We start from the raw sequence: 14,579 nt of genomic DNA on the forward strand, positions 1-14,579 counted from the left end.
TTTTAATGTACATATTTATTTATATATTTATTTTTATTATACTCTTTGTAATAATAACATTAGCACAACCTGAGGGTTATCATAGACATCAAATTAACCTTTTTTTCAGTATGACTGAATCAACCTGTTTTCATTGGGTTAAAAAACAAAATTGATTTTTAATGGTTAGAGCAAGAACCAGCTCTCAAGGTTTTGAAACAAAGCCTACATAACAATGTCAAGCAGACAGACAATCATATTACAGACACATCTAGTGAGAGAGAGAGAGAGAAAGAAAGAAAGAAAGACAGATGTGGTACATTCTTATTGTATATGTGAGAAAGTGCAAGAGCATATGAAAGAGCACAGAGCACTATGAGAATTATCTTCTAGAGAGTGACTGAAACTTTAATTTCGCTCTCTGATCAGGGCTGAGTTATTTCATCTTTTGAAGCTCACTCTCCCCAATTCACACCATAGCAGTGAGAAGCACCTATTCAGTTACAGTGCAATAACAATGCCAAGCCAAGTGTGAACTGCATCATGGGTAAGTGGGTAAAGAGCCATTTCAGCCCTCTGTGTTAGTGACACTTCAGCCAAAGCTCCATCACATCAGTCAGAGCTGAGATAATGAAGTCTGAAGGGGAAGGATGGAAGCGATGCTGGCTTTTAGTTCTGAAACAGCAACCAAGTGCCTTCATCATGGGCCGTATTCACATTCTCTGCCTTGCGCTTGCTTTTACTCCTTCTCTCTCTTTCTCTCTGACAGTCCGTCTATTCGTTGATCATTTGTCATCTGCTGTAAGACGCTATGAAGTGTTGATGTCAGAGATTTTGTAAGGAAAAAAGCGAGCTAGAACAAGTCATGAACTGACAGTCAGAATATTATATTTAGAGCTTTTTGATAGAGGTTTATGAACAAAACAGCTCCATTAAGTCAGATTTCATGATTTACTCTTTGTTCATTTAATCTATCACAGTAATTAGAGAAAAAGTGGCTATTTTAGACCTTGATCTAACTGACGTTTGCTTGTATTTCAAGTTCAGCTTTGCAGGATTTGATTTATGATATTCTGAGTTGCTGTTGGTTGGCAGAGTTGAAGAAATGACAGCGAATTATCTCAGAAACAGACATAATCTTTAAGTCTAGCTATTCTAAATACTGGTTGAGAGATATTGCCTCACGTCTGTATTTGTTCTAGCTATTATGCTTAAGAATTTATTCGTCAAACCACTAAAGTTTAAATCCATGATTTAGCCCGCAGGCACAGAAGTGAAATGCATTTTAAAAACTGACAGATCAACCGGTGAATAGGTGGAGAGAAAGACGATATGGCAGATAGACAAAGATTTTCCATCTTTTCTTAACTATAAATGAATTTATCATGAACATCGCTAGTGAGAAAACAGCTCCCTTAGAACAGAAACTCAGGGAGACTTGAAAGTAAACAGTGCCCTCTCTGGTAGGTTTTGGTATTTTTCTACACTCTGTGTGTCCCCAGATGATGTTCATTAAAAAAAATAGCCTCACAATATAATCAATGAAATCATAAAAAAAAAATCTGAATGTGTTGAAGCACTAGATAAGAGAAAAGCTTCAACAAGTGCAATACATTGTTGTAAACGCGAGAAATTACATACTCTGCATGTGAGGTTGCATCAGGGATTAAAACAGATTTTATATTTGAACAAACTTCAACATCACACATAATTAACATCCAACGTGTCTAAATAAGAATGCAATTATAGAATTAACAAGGCAGTAAGGTCTTTTTTCCCGAGAGCTCATTAGAGTTTATCTTTCTGTACGTTTGTGTGTATCCGGGGTAAACTGTGGCACACAGCACCAACAAACACAATTATATCATATAGTTAATAGTTTAAGCAACACCAACACAGAAGAGGGCATAAATACCTACAGTAAGTGGTGCTAATTGGTCTATATGTCAGACAGTTACAACACTTTTCTCTTAGTTGGTCCCATGCATTTACTTAAGAAGCCACAGTTAATAAGACATTCTCACTGAAATACAGAGATCAGCATGAGAAACTCATGCAGATATTCAAGCTCATCCTATCTTCTTATGCTTCCTCTGCTTTTTTCGTTATATGTTAAAATATTAATGGGATGATCATTTCCTTACCGTCATATGCATGTGCATGGAAGTGTCTCTATCAAATAATTTATTAGAGTCACAGTGCAGAGTGTGCATGCACACACACACACACACACACACACACAATATGCATTATATAAAGTATCATTCTATTGCTTGCTCTCTCTCTCTCTGTCTCTCTCTCTCTGGATAATAACCATTGCTGTGGGGTTTGAAATTATCCTCTAAACTGTGAGCCATCAGCAGTTTAGAACACATGAATACATTCTTTAATGCAGGCAGTAATAAAGTAGCACAGTCTATACAAATGTGCTTTACTTCACATCATGAAAAAGAAGGTTGGCAGGATATTAATGTTCATTTTACATTTACAGTTTTTATTCTACTCCCAGTGTTGGAGAGTAAAGAATTAATACTTTTATACAGCAAGTATTCATTAAATTGATCAAAAGTGACAGTAAATGCTTTTATAAGAATTATATTTAAAATAAATCATGTTCTTTTGAGCTTTCTATTCATCCAAGATTCCTAGAAAAAAAATTTTGTTTTCTCGAAATATTAAGTTGCACACCTGTTTTCAACATGGATGAAAAAAAAACTAACTAAATACAAAATTCTGAAGGATCATGTCACACTTATAAGTGTATTAATGGCTGCTGAAAATGTAGCTTTGCCATCACAGGAATACATTACTTTTTAAATATATTATAGTTGATAACACTTTAGTATAGGGACCAATTCTCACTATTAACTAGTTGCTTATTAACATGCCTATTATTAACATTGGCTGTTGTCTGTTTATTAGTACTTATAAAGCACATATTCTGCATGACCATATTCTACATCCCTAATCCTACCCAATACCTAAACTTAACAACCACCTAACTATATATTAATAATCAGCAAGTTAGTAGTTTATTGAGGCAAAAGTTGTCGTTAATAGTTTGTTAATAGCGAGAATTGGACCTTAAAATAAAGTGTGACCAAACAGTTATGTAATATTATTCGTTTTATATAGACATTTCACAATCCTGCATGTGCTTTAGTGGTTGGTGGACAGAATGAAAATGAAAATATTCCATTTCTACAGGGAAATAAACATTAGTCTTGAATTTGCTCTACATCATTAGACATGGCATTATGGTGCATTTTAAGTCTGTATCCTCAATAGATACTGCTTGTCATTGCCTGACTGGGCAGCAAAGCCATAGGTTTTGGACACAGTCAAAGTAGCTTCCCCTGAACTGTCTATTTGTGACCACGAGTGCTGAATTAGCTTGCAGTACCGACTTGAGCTGATGTATAGCTGCAAATATAGTGCCCTTTAGAGTAGTTGAGTTATCTGGCATATTGTTTTACCCTCGTAACAAACCAGCACTTAAATGTTTGTGTTCTATCCAGCTGGTCTTCTATAAAGGTCAGCAGATGGATTCCCTATGAGGCCAAGCCAAGATGTTCTAGTGTTAGTGTGTCAGAATATTCTGGGCAGCCACATTATGCAGTCATGTTGTCAGGGGCTACTGGAAAGTGTTATTTTTACTTTTAAACATCCGCAAGACAACTTGTTAGAGTTACAAAATGTGTGAGATTGCAAACATGTAAAACAGTCCACATTTATAAACCAATGATTCTGAATGTGCTGCTTTTCAAATATAGTAACTGTTTGATTAAGCAAACAAGGGCTGTTAAAATAAAGATTAAAACTCTCTCTCTCTCCCTCTCATTTGAATCCTCTATCAAATGCTCTACTAATTTGTTCAATTTGACTGCAAGCAAAACTTTTCTCACTGAATTTACTTTGTGTGATGTGATGTACTCCAGGAGGAAAGTTTTTTTTTTTTTCTCTCTCAATGGTTGCTCTTTCACAGGAGACTAAATTAAGTTCTCAGTTACATTTTATTTAGGTTTCACCTTGGATGTCTTGTGTCATAGAAGAGAGTTATTGTAGTCATGCAACAAAGTTCAGACAATTTGATCTTAGAAGACAATGGTGAGAAATCTTTGAGTTCATATTGAGATCTCATTTATTATTGCAGACTTTTGTATCTTGCCAAATCTGAACATAGTTGTTGAATATCTAAAGGGGGGTCGTTCTCATTTGTGTGATCATTAGGGTCTTAAGCAGGAAACTTAAAACAATAGTTCACCCAAAAATAAAAATTTGCTGAACATTTACTCACCATCAGGCCGTTTAAAATGTAGATGAGTTTGTTTCTTCATCAGAACAGATTTGGATAAATGTAGCATTACATCACTTGCTCACCAGTGAATCCTCTGTAGTGAATGGGTGCCATCAGAATAAGAGTCCAAACAGCTAATAAAAACATCACAGTAATCTACATGAATTAACATGTTCTGAAGTGAAAAGCTGTGTGTTTGTAATAAACAAATTGTCTTATTATCTTAAACATTTTTATTGTAACTTCAAATGGTTGCTTCCTGCTAAAATACGAGACCAATATCCATAATATTGCTTTCTCCAGTGGAAAAAGTTGACTTGTCTGAATTAGAAGAGAAATATGCACAGATCAAACACCGTTTAGAACCAAAAACCATCCAAAACAGTTCTAAACAAATATGTCTGTGTATTTTGATGTGAGAAGACTTTTTCCACTGGAGCAAGTGCTATTTAGAATTGGTATTTTGGCCAAAAACAACAGTTTAAAGTTAAAAGTCTTGATGGATTTATATATTTTTTTTAATTCACATCACAAGATGTTAACTGATGGACTGGAGTCCCGTGGATTACTTATGGATTATTGTGATGTTTTTGGACTCTCATTCTGATGGCACCCATTCACTGCTGAGGATCCATTGGTAAATGTCTCCAAATATGTTCTGGTAAAAAAAAAAAAAAACTCCTCTTCTATGGCCTGACGGTGAGTACATTTTCAGCAAAGTTTTATTTTTTGGTGAGCTATACCTCTATACCTTTAAGCATTGAGTTTTAACATTGGAGTCTGTGAAATACAATTGAGATATAATGGAGGGTAATGACAGATTTCTGAAAAATGCCTTGACATTGTACTCTCCAGGAGGAGTCACGAGAAGCGCGATCAACTCCACCCCTACCTCCTACCACCCTCTCTTGCCTGTTTCCTAGGGTTGATTTAGTTATTATGGGCTCTTTCTCCTTCGTTCCAGTGTCATTGCACACAGATTAGATGGGTTTTGGATTGGACATCATATATCAGCAAGTCAATCCATCAAGGATGTTTTTTGAGGTGACTTGCTACTGCCATCTGTTGAAGTCTTTTGTGTCCTCTGGGCTATATTTCACAGGTTTTAGTTGTCTCTCAAATTCTATATAGTTTACCCTTTACCCTCTTTTTGCCAAAAATAAATAAATAAATAAATAATTCAATGCATTTGGCAGATTTTTATTATTTTTAATTTAATACATTTTTAAATACGCATTTCAATTCATGCATTCTCTGGTAATCAAACCCAGGACTTTGCCATAGCTATAGTGCCATGCTCTCGTTGAGCTATATAATTTTTATTTTATTTATTTATTTTTTTGCTTCTCTGACAATTTCTTTTTCCAGTGTTCACCAAAATTGGGTCAGCTCATTTTCAGACCAAGCCTTATACAAGAATGACTGAATGGATTTTTGATTTTCATCCCCATTCCCTATTAAAACTGTAATAAATTTGACAGCAAGGCCACCGCTAAGGGAGGCTATTTTTTTTTGCTATGCTGCTACGTATTGAAATGTAATATATATATTGTACCATGGCCTGATGGACCTCATTAAGTTTCAGGATTATGCCAAAGCTGTAAAAAGTGTTCAATCACTCTAATAGCCTACAATTGTGATTATCTGACTCTTTCAGTCATGCTTAATGTGGATCTCTGCCATTCCAATGCCTGGCCTCATAATTATCATGGGCTGTATTTTATTATTGTATCTTGTTCAAGGGCCAAGGGCCACGGCATCTTCCCCAGATGAACTGTTTGGCTCAAACACAAAATGCCATTTGTAACTACTTCCTCCCACTGAATCCTGAATACATTATGAATATTCAATGACCTTTGAAACTCTCCCAATTCAGCTTGTAGGTTTTTATATTCTCTTTCATATGTTTGCCTGATTGACAGCATTGACAGCCCATTCAAACCCCCCATGCCCCCCCCATTCAATACGAATATGAATGTGTCTGTTTGAGTCCTCTTTGTCACTCTTTTGGCTTTCACTCTTTCTCTCAGCCTGAAGCTCGTACTCTTTCTTGAAATATGTGAACAGGGATAGGTGACAGAGTATGGAGAACAGTTTTAGTGTTAGACTAAGACATTTCAGTACAACTGAAATACAAATGAAAGTGAGACACTAGCTTAAGGAAACTTAAGGTAAATCATTTTATTCTTTTAAACATTCTTTCCTCTCATCTTCGATCTGTCTATCTGCCTCTGCGGCTCTCATGCAAATTAAGAGAAGTTTCCAGCAAAGAGTGTGGACAAGTACATAACCTATTCTGCACAGGCTGAATTTAAAGATTACCAATGCTGAGGAAATACATCATGTTACACCAGAGGAAATATTTGATTAAATTTGCCTAGAAATGGATTCAGTTGTGCTTCACAAATGGAAGCGAGGGCACACGACAGGGATTTGATAAATGAGTTCCCTTTGCCTAAGTCTCGAAAGACAGATTCTTGGTGAGCTTACAAATGTGGGAAACTGCTGCGTGATGTCAGAATATGATCTTTGCCACTTAGCTCTGCGGTTTGCCACATATCTCAGTCACAGTGCTTTGACTGACATGTTCTGTATGTAAAGTGCTTTCTTGGGGGTTTCCTTTTTATGCAGGTGAAAAACATAAATATTTATCATGGTGTGTTTGTTTTTGTCAGCTATCTCTATGCTTTATATGCTTTTACTTTACTTTTCAGACTAATTCACTTCTTTGAATGCACTTTAATTTACATTTTAGTTGTATATTCATAGAGACATTTACTTTGTCTACCAAAGCATTTAATTATAAGACTTTTGATTTCTCTTCATCTTAAATCTCATAGTTTTAATTGTGTTTCTTCCAAGAATACAAGAACAGAACAAAATGTAATATTTAATATAAATACATTTTATAATCTATAATAATTTTCTGTTGTTATTAGGATTATTTTCAATCTAAAGTGTGAAAATAAAATAAAATAAAATACATAAATAAACATTCATTTTTATGCTATTACTTTTAACAATACTGGCAATTTTTCTAAAGATCTACTTAAGACATAAATGTATATTTTGTCTACCAAGCAAAGTATAAGTCTCCTGATTTCTCTTTTGATGACTTAACTTAATATTAAATCTCAGTGTTGGTTGATTTCCTTTCAAGAATGCAAGAATAGAGGGGGAAACATGTATACATAGTTTTAGCATGATTAATTCTTTATAAAATGCAAACAAATAAACAAGCAATGCTCCCTGTCTGGCATTTGAAAAACATTCCATTTTATACTAACAATATTCAACAATATTCTGCTGGTAAAGTACTGAATATGCTTTTATGACTGGATAGAAAATCAGTTCTGTACTGTACAACATAGGGGCTGTAGACATTTTGGCAGGCACTGAGAAACTAAAGTATAGCGGAAATGTCAGCTGGGCTTTCAAACAGTCACACATTCTATAGTCTGTAGAGTCTTTGATTGCAGGGAATCTTTTTTTTTCTTCAGACTTCATTATCTCAGCTCTGACTGATGCAATGAGCTTTGGCTGGAGTGTCACTTGCACAAAGTACTGAAATGACACTGTAACCACTTACCCATGATGCAGTTCACACCAGCGATGGCATGTTATTGTCACTCAAACTGAATAGATTTTTATCTGGTTGTTAATAATGTGCAGAGAAGGGAGAAACATTAAACAACTTGTTGCATATTATAATTTGGGATTCAGACTTCTCACAGCAAAAACCAAACAGATAATATTGCATGCTGTTGCATATTTGAAGATGATAATTCAGAATTTAGCCTCAATTCAAATCTGTTCCTTTCTAGACAAACAAATCAGAAGAAGAAGTAGAAGAAGAAGTTTTCCAGTAATATAAAGTAATACATTTCAGAGTAAGCACTGTTGTTGTTAATAGCAATAATATTCAATTTATTATTATTATTATTATTATAGTTTAGGTAATATAGTTCAGAACCAGACTCGAACCCGTGTTGTATATGAGCACTACTGATCAATGTATTGGTGCATACAGTACGGTTTGTGCTACCAATTAGGGCACAGGTCAGACATGACAGTTCTGATATAATATATGCTCGTTATTCTTGTTTTTTGACCACTCAAAAGCAGTGCAGAGCCCACTGCATGTAAAGACAGAGTACACACAAACGTATTTACTCTGCATTCACAGTATGATGATAACAAAAACAAAAGAAAAATAGGCTTAGTTGAGGTGCACGATAGAGTCTTTGTTGAGTTTCAGAATGAGGAGCCAGCAGAATGATCAATCAGCATGCACTTTTTTGAGAAGATGTGACTTGAGGTGATGTATGGTTGTTTTTTTTTTGGTAAACAGTTATGTGGTTTGAGTGGCAGGAGCACTCACGGCTTATCTCTCGCTTTGAACTCTTGCTTATTTATTCTGAAACATAAGCATCAACTTGGTGAGTCATTGCTGTGCTTCCTTATGCGGAAAAACAGCGGTAATTGATCGTTACCACGCGTGAATCCGACATTCACTGACGCTTTTAGCAACAGTCCCCTTTCAGTTCCAGCAGAGTAAAATGCTTCTTGCTGTCCTCTGAAATACTCAATGACCTTTCCAAAGCCTGTCAATTACAGGAAACCAATTAACATATTGTTCTCAGTCCAGTTATTTTCTCCTTCTCACTTTCACTCCTTTTTCCCGTTTTTGTCTCTCGGGTAACTGCTGGGGAGATTCGAGCTTCACAAATTAGTGGTGTGAGCTAGAGGACTCAATTACCTGGAAAAGGTCTCGTTCATGACACTGCTGCTCACAGCCCGCAGAGGAAAGCAGGGAGGGGATCAGGACCGGCACTGGGAGGGAACGGTTGGGAGAGAGGAAGAGAGAGAAAGTTAAAAGGAAGATGGACGGATAGGGGGTGAGAGAGGAAGTGGACGTGGGGAAAAAAAGGAAAGAAAAAACGCAGGTGATTTGATGTGAAGTGGTGTGGTTTGCTTTGCGGCTTTGCCAAAAATATGAGCGGAACTTCTTGGTCGCTGTCCATGGTGCTGAACTGCTTAACAAACCACTGGCTGCTGTCCATGGTGCTGAAGCCCTTGTGTCTAGCATGTGCCAATGTCTGCAATGATTAAAGGGCCATCTGCTCCAGGCTGAATGAATTATGACTGAGGGGAAAGTCCCTTCTATAACGTTTGATATGCATAATTGGTTCCGTTGTAGCTCGTCTCCGCACTTTGGAGTGGATTTCGGATGCCGCTCGCTCTGTGTCGGTCCATTAGGTGTTATTCTGAGGATGTATGAGTTCATTGTTGGAGCTTACCTTTGACAGAAAATTCATCTTTCTCCCTCTCTCATTTTATTTATTGTCTTCCAGTAGCAGTATTAGTGTTCTCTACTGTCTAGTGTTCTCTCTCTGTCCCCATTCAGACGTGTCATCCTATATTATTGCAGTAATTGTTTCAGCCCTCTGAATGTAGCCGGCGCAATAACAATGTTAATGACCTCTCAGAAGTGAGCTGAACCTGTGTGCGCTTGTGTCGAGATTATGGGGAAGAGTGTTTTATATGTGGAAATGAATAGGTGTTATTGTGGCCATAAAGGGCTCTTCATTCTGCTGAATACAGATGTATATACAGTGTCAGCTGTGTAACCTTCCCATACATCCTGCACTGTATACTTCCAGTCATAACATGTGAGACTCGTTGGAGAACAAAACTCCTGATGGTAATGATACAGTGGTGGAGGAGGATGTTTTCAGTGTTTTTGTTCTAATCATAATGATATTGAACTTTGGATTACAGAAATAGACTCTTTGTATACAGAATGTTTAGGCTTTGAAGAAGAATGCTATAATATGTTTGTTTTTTCCCCCCATACATAGTTTCTTGAAAAACATACAGTAAACATTAAAAGTTAGTTCACCCAAATTAAAATTCAGCCATTTACTCACCCTGGTGTTGCTCCAAGGCTGTATGCCCTTCCTTCTTTTTTTGGGAAACAAAAGGGGAAAAAATGTCTTGCTTGCGCTCACCCATATAAATGGCAGTGAACAGCAACCACCATCCTTTTTTTTAAATACACAAAATATCATATAATTGTCCCATGTGATACCTGCCATAAATTCTAAATGTTCTAGGGGTATACGATAGGATTTGGTGAAAAACAAACTGAAATTTAATGTATTATTTAACGAAAATCCTAAACTTGGCTGTTGGTTTTTAACTTCACATTTATAAGACTTTATTAGTGGAACAGTTCACTCTGATTTGCCCAGAAAAAGCACACAAGAGCTTTGAGAAATCAAGATTACACAAAATGAAAAACCTTGAAATCCCAAAAATCTCTGGACCAGAACTACAGATGTCAGATGATAGTCAGAATGGCAGTTGACAGATGTGAATGTGATATCTTGTTGTTGCTACAAACACAGATATTTTCACCATACAGAAAGTACATTGATTGTATTTTGTGTTGGATTTTCAATAATCTTGATTTCCCACAACTTTTGTGCTTTTTCTGGGTGAATCGGAGTGAACTGCTTCACTAATTAGAGTGTCATGAACATGCAATTGTGCACAGAAAACCAACAGCCAAGGTCAGGATTTTCATTAAATAACAAATTAAATTTTGGTTTGTTTTTCGCCAAACCCTATCATATAACCCCTTGTGTCACATGGGACCATTCTGGCATAAATTGGGATCTTTTATTTGAAAGCTTGATGCTGGTTACTATGCACTGCCATTATATGGACAACCACGAGCAGGACAATGTTAAAACTCTCCTTTTGTGGTCTGAAAAAGAAAGAAGGGTATACAGCATTAGAACAACACCATTGTGAGTAAACAATCACTTCATTTTCATTTTTGGTTGAAGTAACCCTTTAACCTTAACCCTAAACACTTTTTTTTCAGTGTCTTTAACCTATTAGAAGGACAAAAAATGAGCAAATGAACCACCTTTCACATCCAGTTGCTAAATGACTTCCTGTGTTTTAGTAGGCCAGCTCCCTGCAGATCAGTGCAGAGCATGTCCGCCCTCTTCATGCTCTCTGTTCCTCTAAGTGCTTTCCATTCTATGACACTGATCGATGGAGAACAGTCATAAACTCTCCCACTGCAGGACTTCTTCACTCATAATGGGAAACACCAGGACAGTGTTTTCCTGTCATTTTGTCACACATAAATCTGTTGGTTGTAGATGAGTGTTTCCTCAGCAATGGCCACTTTTGACCTTGTGGACACATTTTTCACACTCTGACTATTTTATCTAATTTGTCTACTAACAATCTCCAGCAGTGAACAGACATGCCTTACAGGATAATTCTGTCATTTTTGTCATTTTGTTGTGAAAGTCATGAACACTTTCACCCCAGTATCATTTCCATCACATTTCAAAATGTGCATTGTGCTTGAAAGCTGTTCGTGATTGCCATTTTATTCCAAAATGTTTAAAGTGCTCTAAAATGCTCTTTTGCTAAGCATACTTTCATAGATATTGGTTTATCTGTCCTAAATACACAAAGTTAAATACTATTTTCACACATTTCACACAAAGGTGTTTGACAATGTGAAAATATTCTGTTCACAATTTACCTTATTTTTTCTCATATTTGTCATATTTCTTGATTTCATTGCAAGCATGCCCTTTACTGGCATGGTTTCTCTCTTAGAGGTAATTTCTAATAGAGAAACCAAAAAAATTAATTAATTAATAAATTTAATAAATTAAAAAGTAACACACATTACCCATAGTTGAAGAAACAGTCAGAACTATAATATGGCATGTACTGTCTAATGGAAGAAACATGTTTGGCACTGTTTTGGTCAAACAGAGCTTTATAAATTAATTATTGTTACTCTATCCACAGGAAGAAAAAAAAATGATGATATAAAAAAAAAAAAGTGTTAAAGTACTACTAAAAAGCTCAGTTTGCTCACTGTTTCACACTCTAACTCCAGAGCGGCACACTCTTCTTCTGCATGGGCCCACCGCCCTTTTGTAATGTACCGCCTGTACCATTTTTGGCATAAAGGAATAAACAGTTTAACAGCCAAAAACTTCAGTTTACAGAGTCAAAAGTCCAAAAATTGCTGTATGTTGGTTTCAAACAACTTTATTTTATAGTTTTCTCAAGAAAATGTATTTTTTGTAAATGTCAAATGGGTTCAGGTTGCCACGTCTTTGTAGTTGTGTTTTGTTTTTTAATGTTGAAAAATGCTGAAGAGAAGACTTTTTTAATTATTATTGAAAAAAAAATGTTTATGTTGTAGAACATTTTTGATTTTTTTATACATAAATCAAATTATATACAAATATAATACAGTACATAACACGCTCCAAATATTTAATGAAAATATATTATTAAAAATTATTATGTATTATATAAACAATTTGTTGTACGTTTAGAATGAAAGCATCTGATTAATTTGCATGTTGCTATTTTATATGTAATATAATATAATATAATTATATACAAATATAATACATAACATAGACAGTCCAAATGTCCTTCAACAATTATTGTTCTTAAAACACATGCAGCATTCTAAAAGTCATTATTGATGGTTCACCACCCAGAAATCCACAGAGAGCCACAGACTGGGTGCTGAGGGAAGGTTTCTGAAACATTCAGTGAACAGAAAACATGAAGTCATTTGGGATTGCGACAGTGAACAACAGTCTAACAAAAGATAAAACTTCAGCATTGCTCTCTTAAGGTCCTTAAATATGCATATAGGCTACTAATAATAGTAAATACCAGAGACAGGCTTAAGTTAATTTATAATCACTCGCACTGTTGCTTTGCAATTAATGGTGCATGAACTTCTACTTTCCTCCAAAAACAAATAAATAGATAAATTAAAATAGAACAAGGGCCCATGAAACCTTCAAAGCAAGTCCCAGAGGAAATTTTCTGTTGGAGTGCTCAAATCTCAGGACAGCCAGTGCATCCAGTGGTAATTAACTCTCAAACAGTTTGTGAGATCAGCTCTGGATATCCACTCTCCTTATTTCTCCCCGAGTCCTGCTGATGGGTGAATATAACTGTGAAGAGCTGCAAGAGGCCTCGCTCTCCCATTTACTCCGACCAAAACACTCTCTAATCACACTTGAGTGTGGAGCTTTGCATGTGTCTCTGACCGAGTCTGAGTGTATGATGGATTTCACACACAAAAAAAAAAAATCGATTCACTATCATGAGAGAGAACCTATTTTCTTAGTTATCCAGTTTAGTGCAGTTCCATTTTAGTAATCATTTTTACTAATCACATTTTTTTTATTAAATTCCTCACTATATCTTGATCATTTCGTTGACTAAAATATGTCAGTGTTTGTTATTCTGTATGATTATTTCTATTTTATATGATTATTTTTTTATTATGATTATTATTATTATTATTTTAATTTCATTTTATTGAATTCCATGCATTTAATCAGCAGCTCCTGCATCTTAAAATAGTGTGAAGATATGTTTGGCTATAATTTCCAATTTGAACTCAGCAACATTTGTTAGCTCACAGTAGTTAATGTTTTAGTCTGTTGTTTTCTGTAGAAGTTCTGCTCTGCTGAAGTGTCGTGTTTCATTAGAGTTTTAGTTCTTGGTTGGCTGACTAAAGTATAAACCTCATCAGTATCAGCTTTCATCAAATATACTTCACGCAGCCGCTGGTAAACTGTGTTCTGTGCTCAAAGCACCACACTGGGTTCTGTTTTAATCGCCCAACTGAAAAAGAAACCCCTGTCCCTGACACAACCAGCAGCAGAGCAGAACTTTTACAAAAACAACAGATTAAAACATGAACCACTGAGTTCCAATTGAAAATTACACTACAAAGTGTTATCCTTCCTAGATGCAGGTGCAGCTTATGTATTTGTATATATGCTAATACATTTTTATAATAATATAATATAATATAATATAAATGCAAATCAGAGTTATTATATTTAACTAAAATTAAAACCATTACAAAACAATTACTTCAAATAAACTAACATTTACTAACAATAAATTCAATATTAAAATATTTTTTCAGCTAGTTGTTAGTTTAACTAATACTAATATAACTATAACTAAAATAAAAATTAATAAAAAAAAATACATAGACACACATATAAAACCTACTAAAACTAAAAACACAAATTAATTGCTAAAAATTAAACTATAACTTAAGATGAAAATGAAAAATCCAAGTATTAATGAGAAACTAATCATTTCTGATTTCTAATTTCTAACATCTGGAGTTACTAACTTGGACATAAAGCAATATTGTAGATTAAATTATCATAATTTTGCAACAACAACAAAAAGTCATCATCATAAA

General features: G+C 35.2%; 1 long non-coding RNA gene across 1 annotated transcript in view; it reads left to right on the plus strand.

Annotated features, from left to right (window-relative positions):
• Nucleotides 1–6,919, plus strand: part of LOC107684485 (uncharacterized) — a 22,873-nt gene extending 15,954 nt beyond the window's left edge. Inside the window, exon 3 of the long non-coding RNA XR_001633859.1 lies at nucleotides 6,908–6,919. This is a non-coding gene — a long non-coding RNA (uncharacterized LOC107684485). The remainder of the gene's footprint in view (nucleotides 1–6,907) is intronic.
• Nucleotides 6,920–14,579: the final 7,660 nt, after the last annotated feature.

Source organism: Sinocyclocheilus anshuiensis, unplaced genomic scaffold (assembly GCF_001515605.1).
Source record: "Sinocyclocheilus anshuiensis isolate Anshui unplaced genomic scaffold, SAMN03320099.WGS_v1.1 scaffold1833, whole genome shotgun sequence".
Lineage (NCBI taxonomy): Eukaryota > Metazoa > Chordata > Actinopteri > Cypriniformes > Cyprinidae > Sinocyclocheilus > Sinocyclocheilus anshuiensis.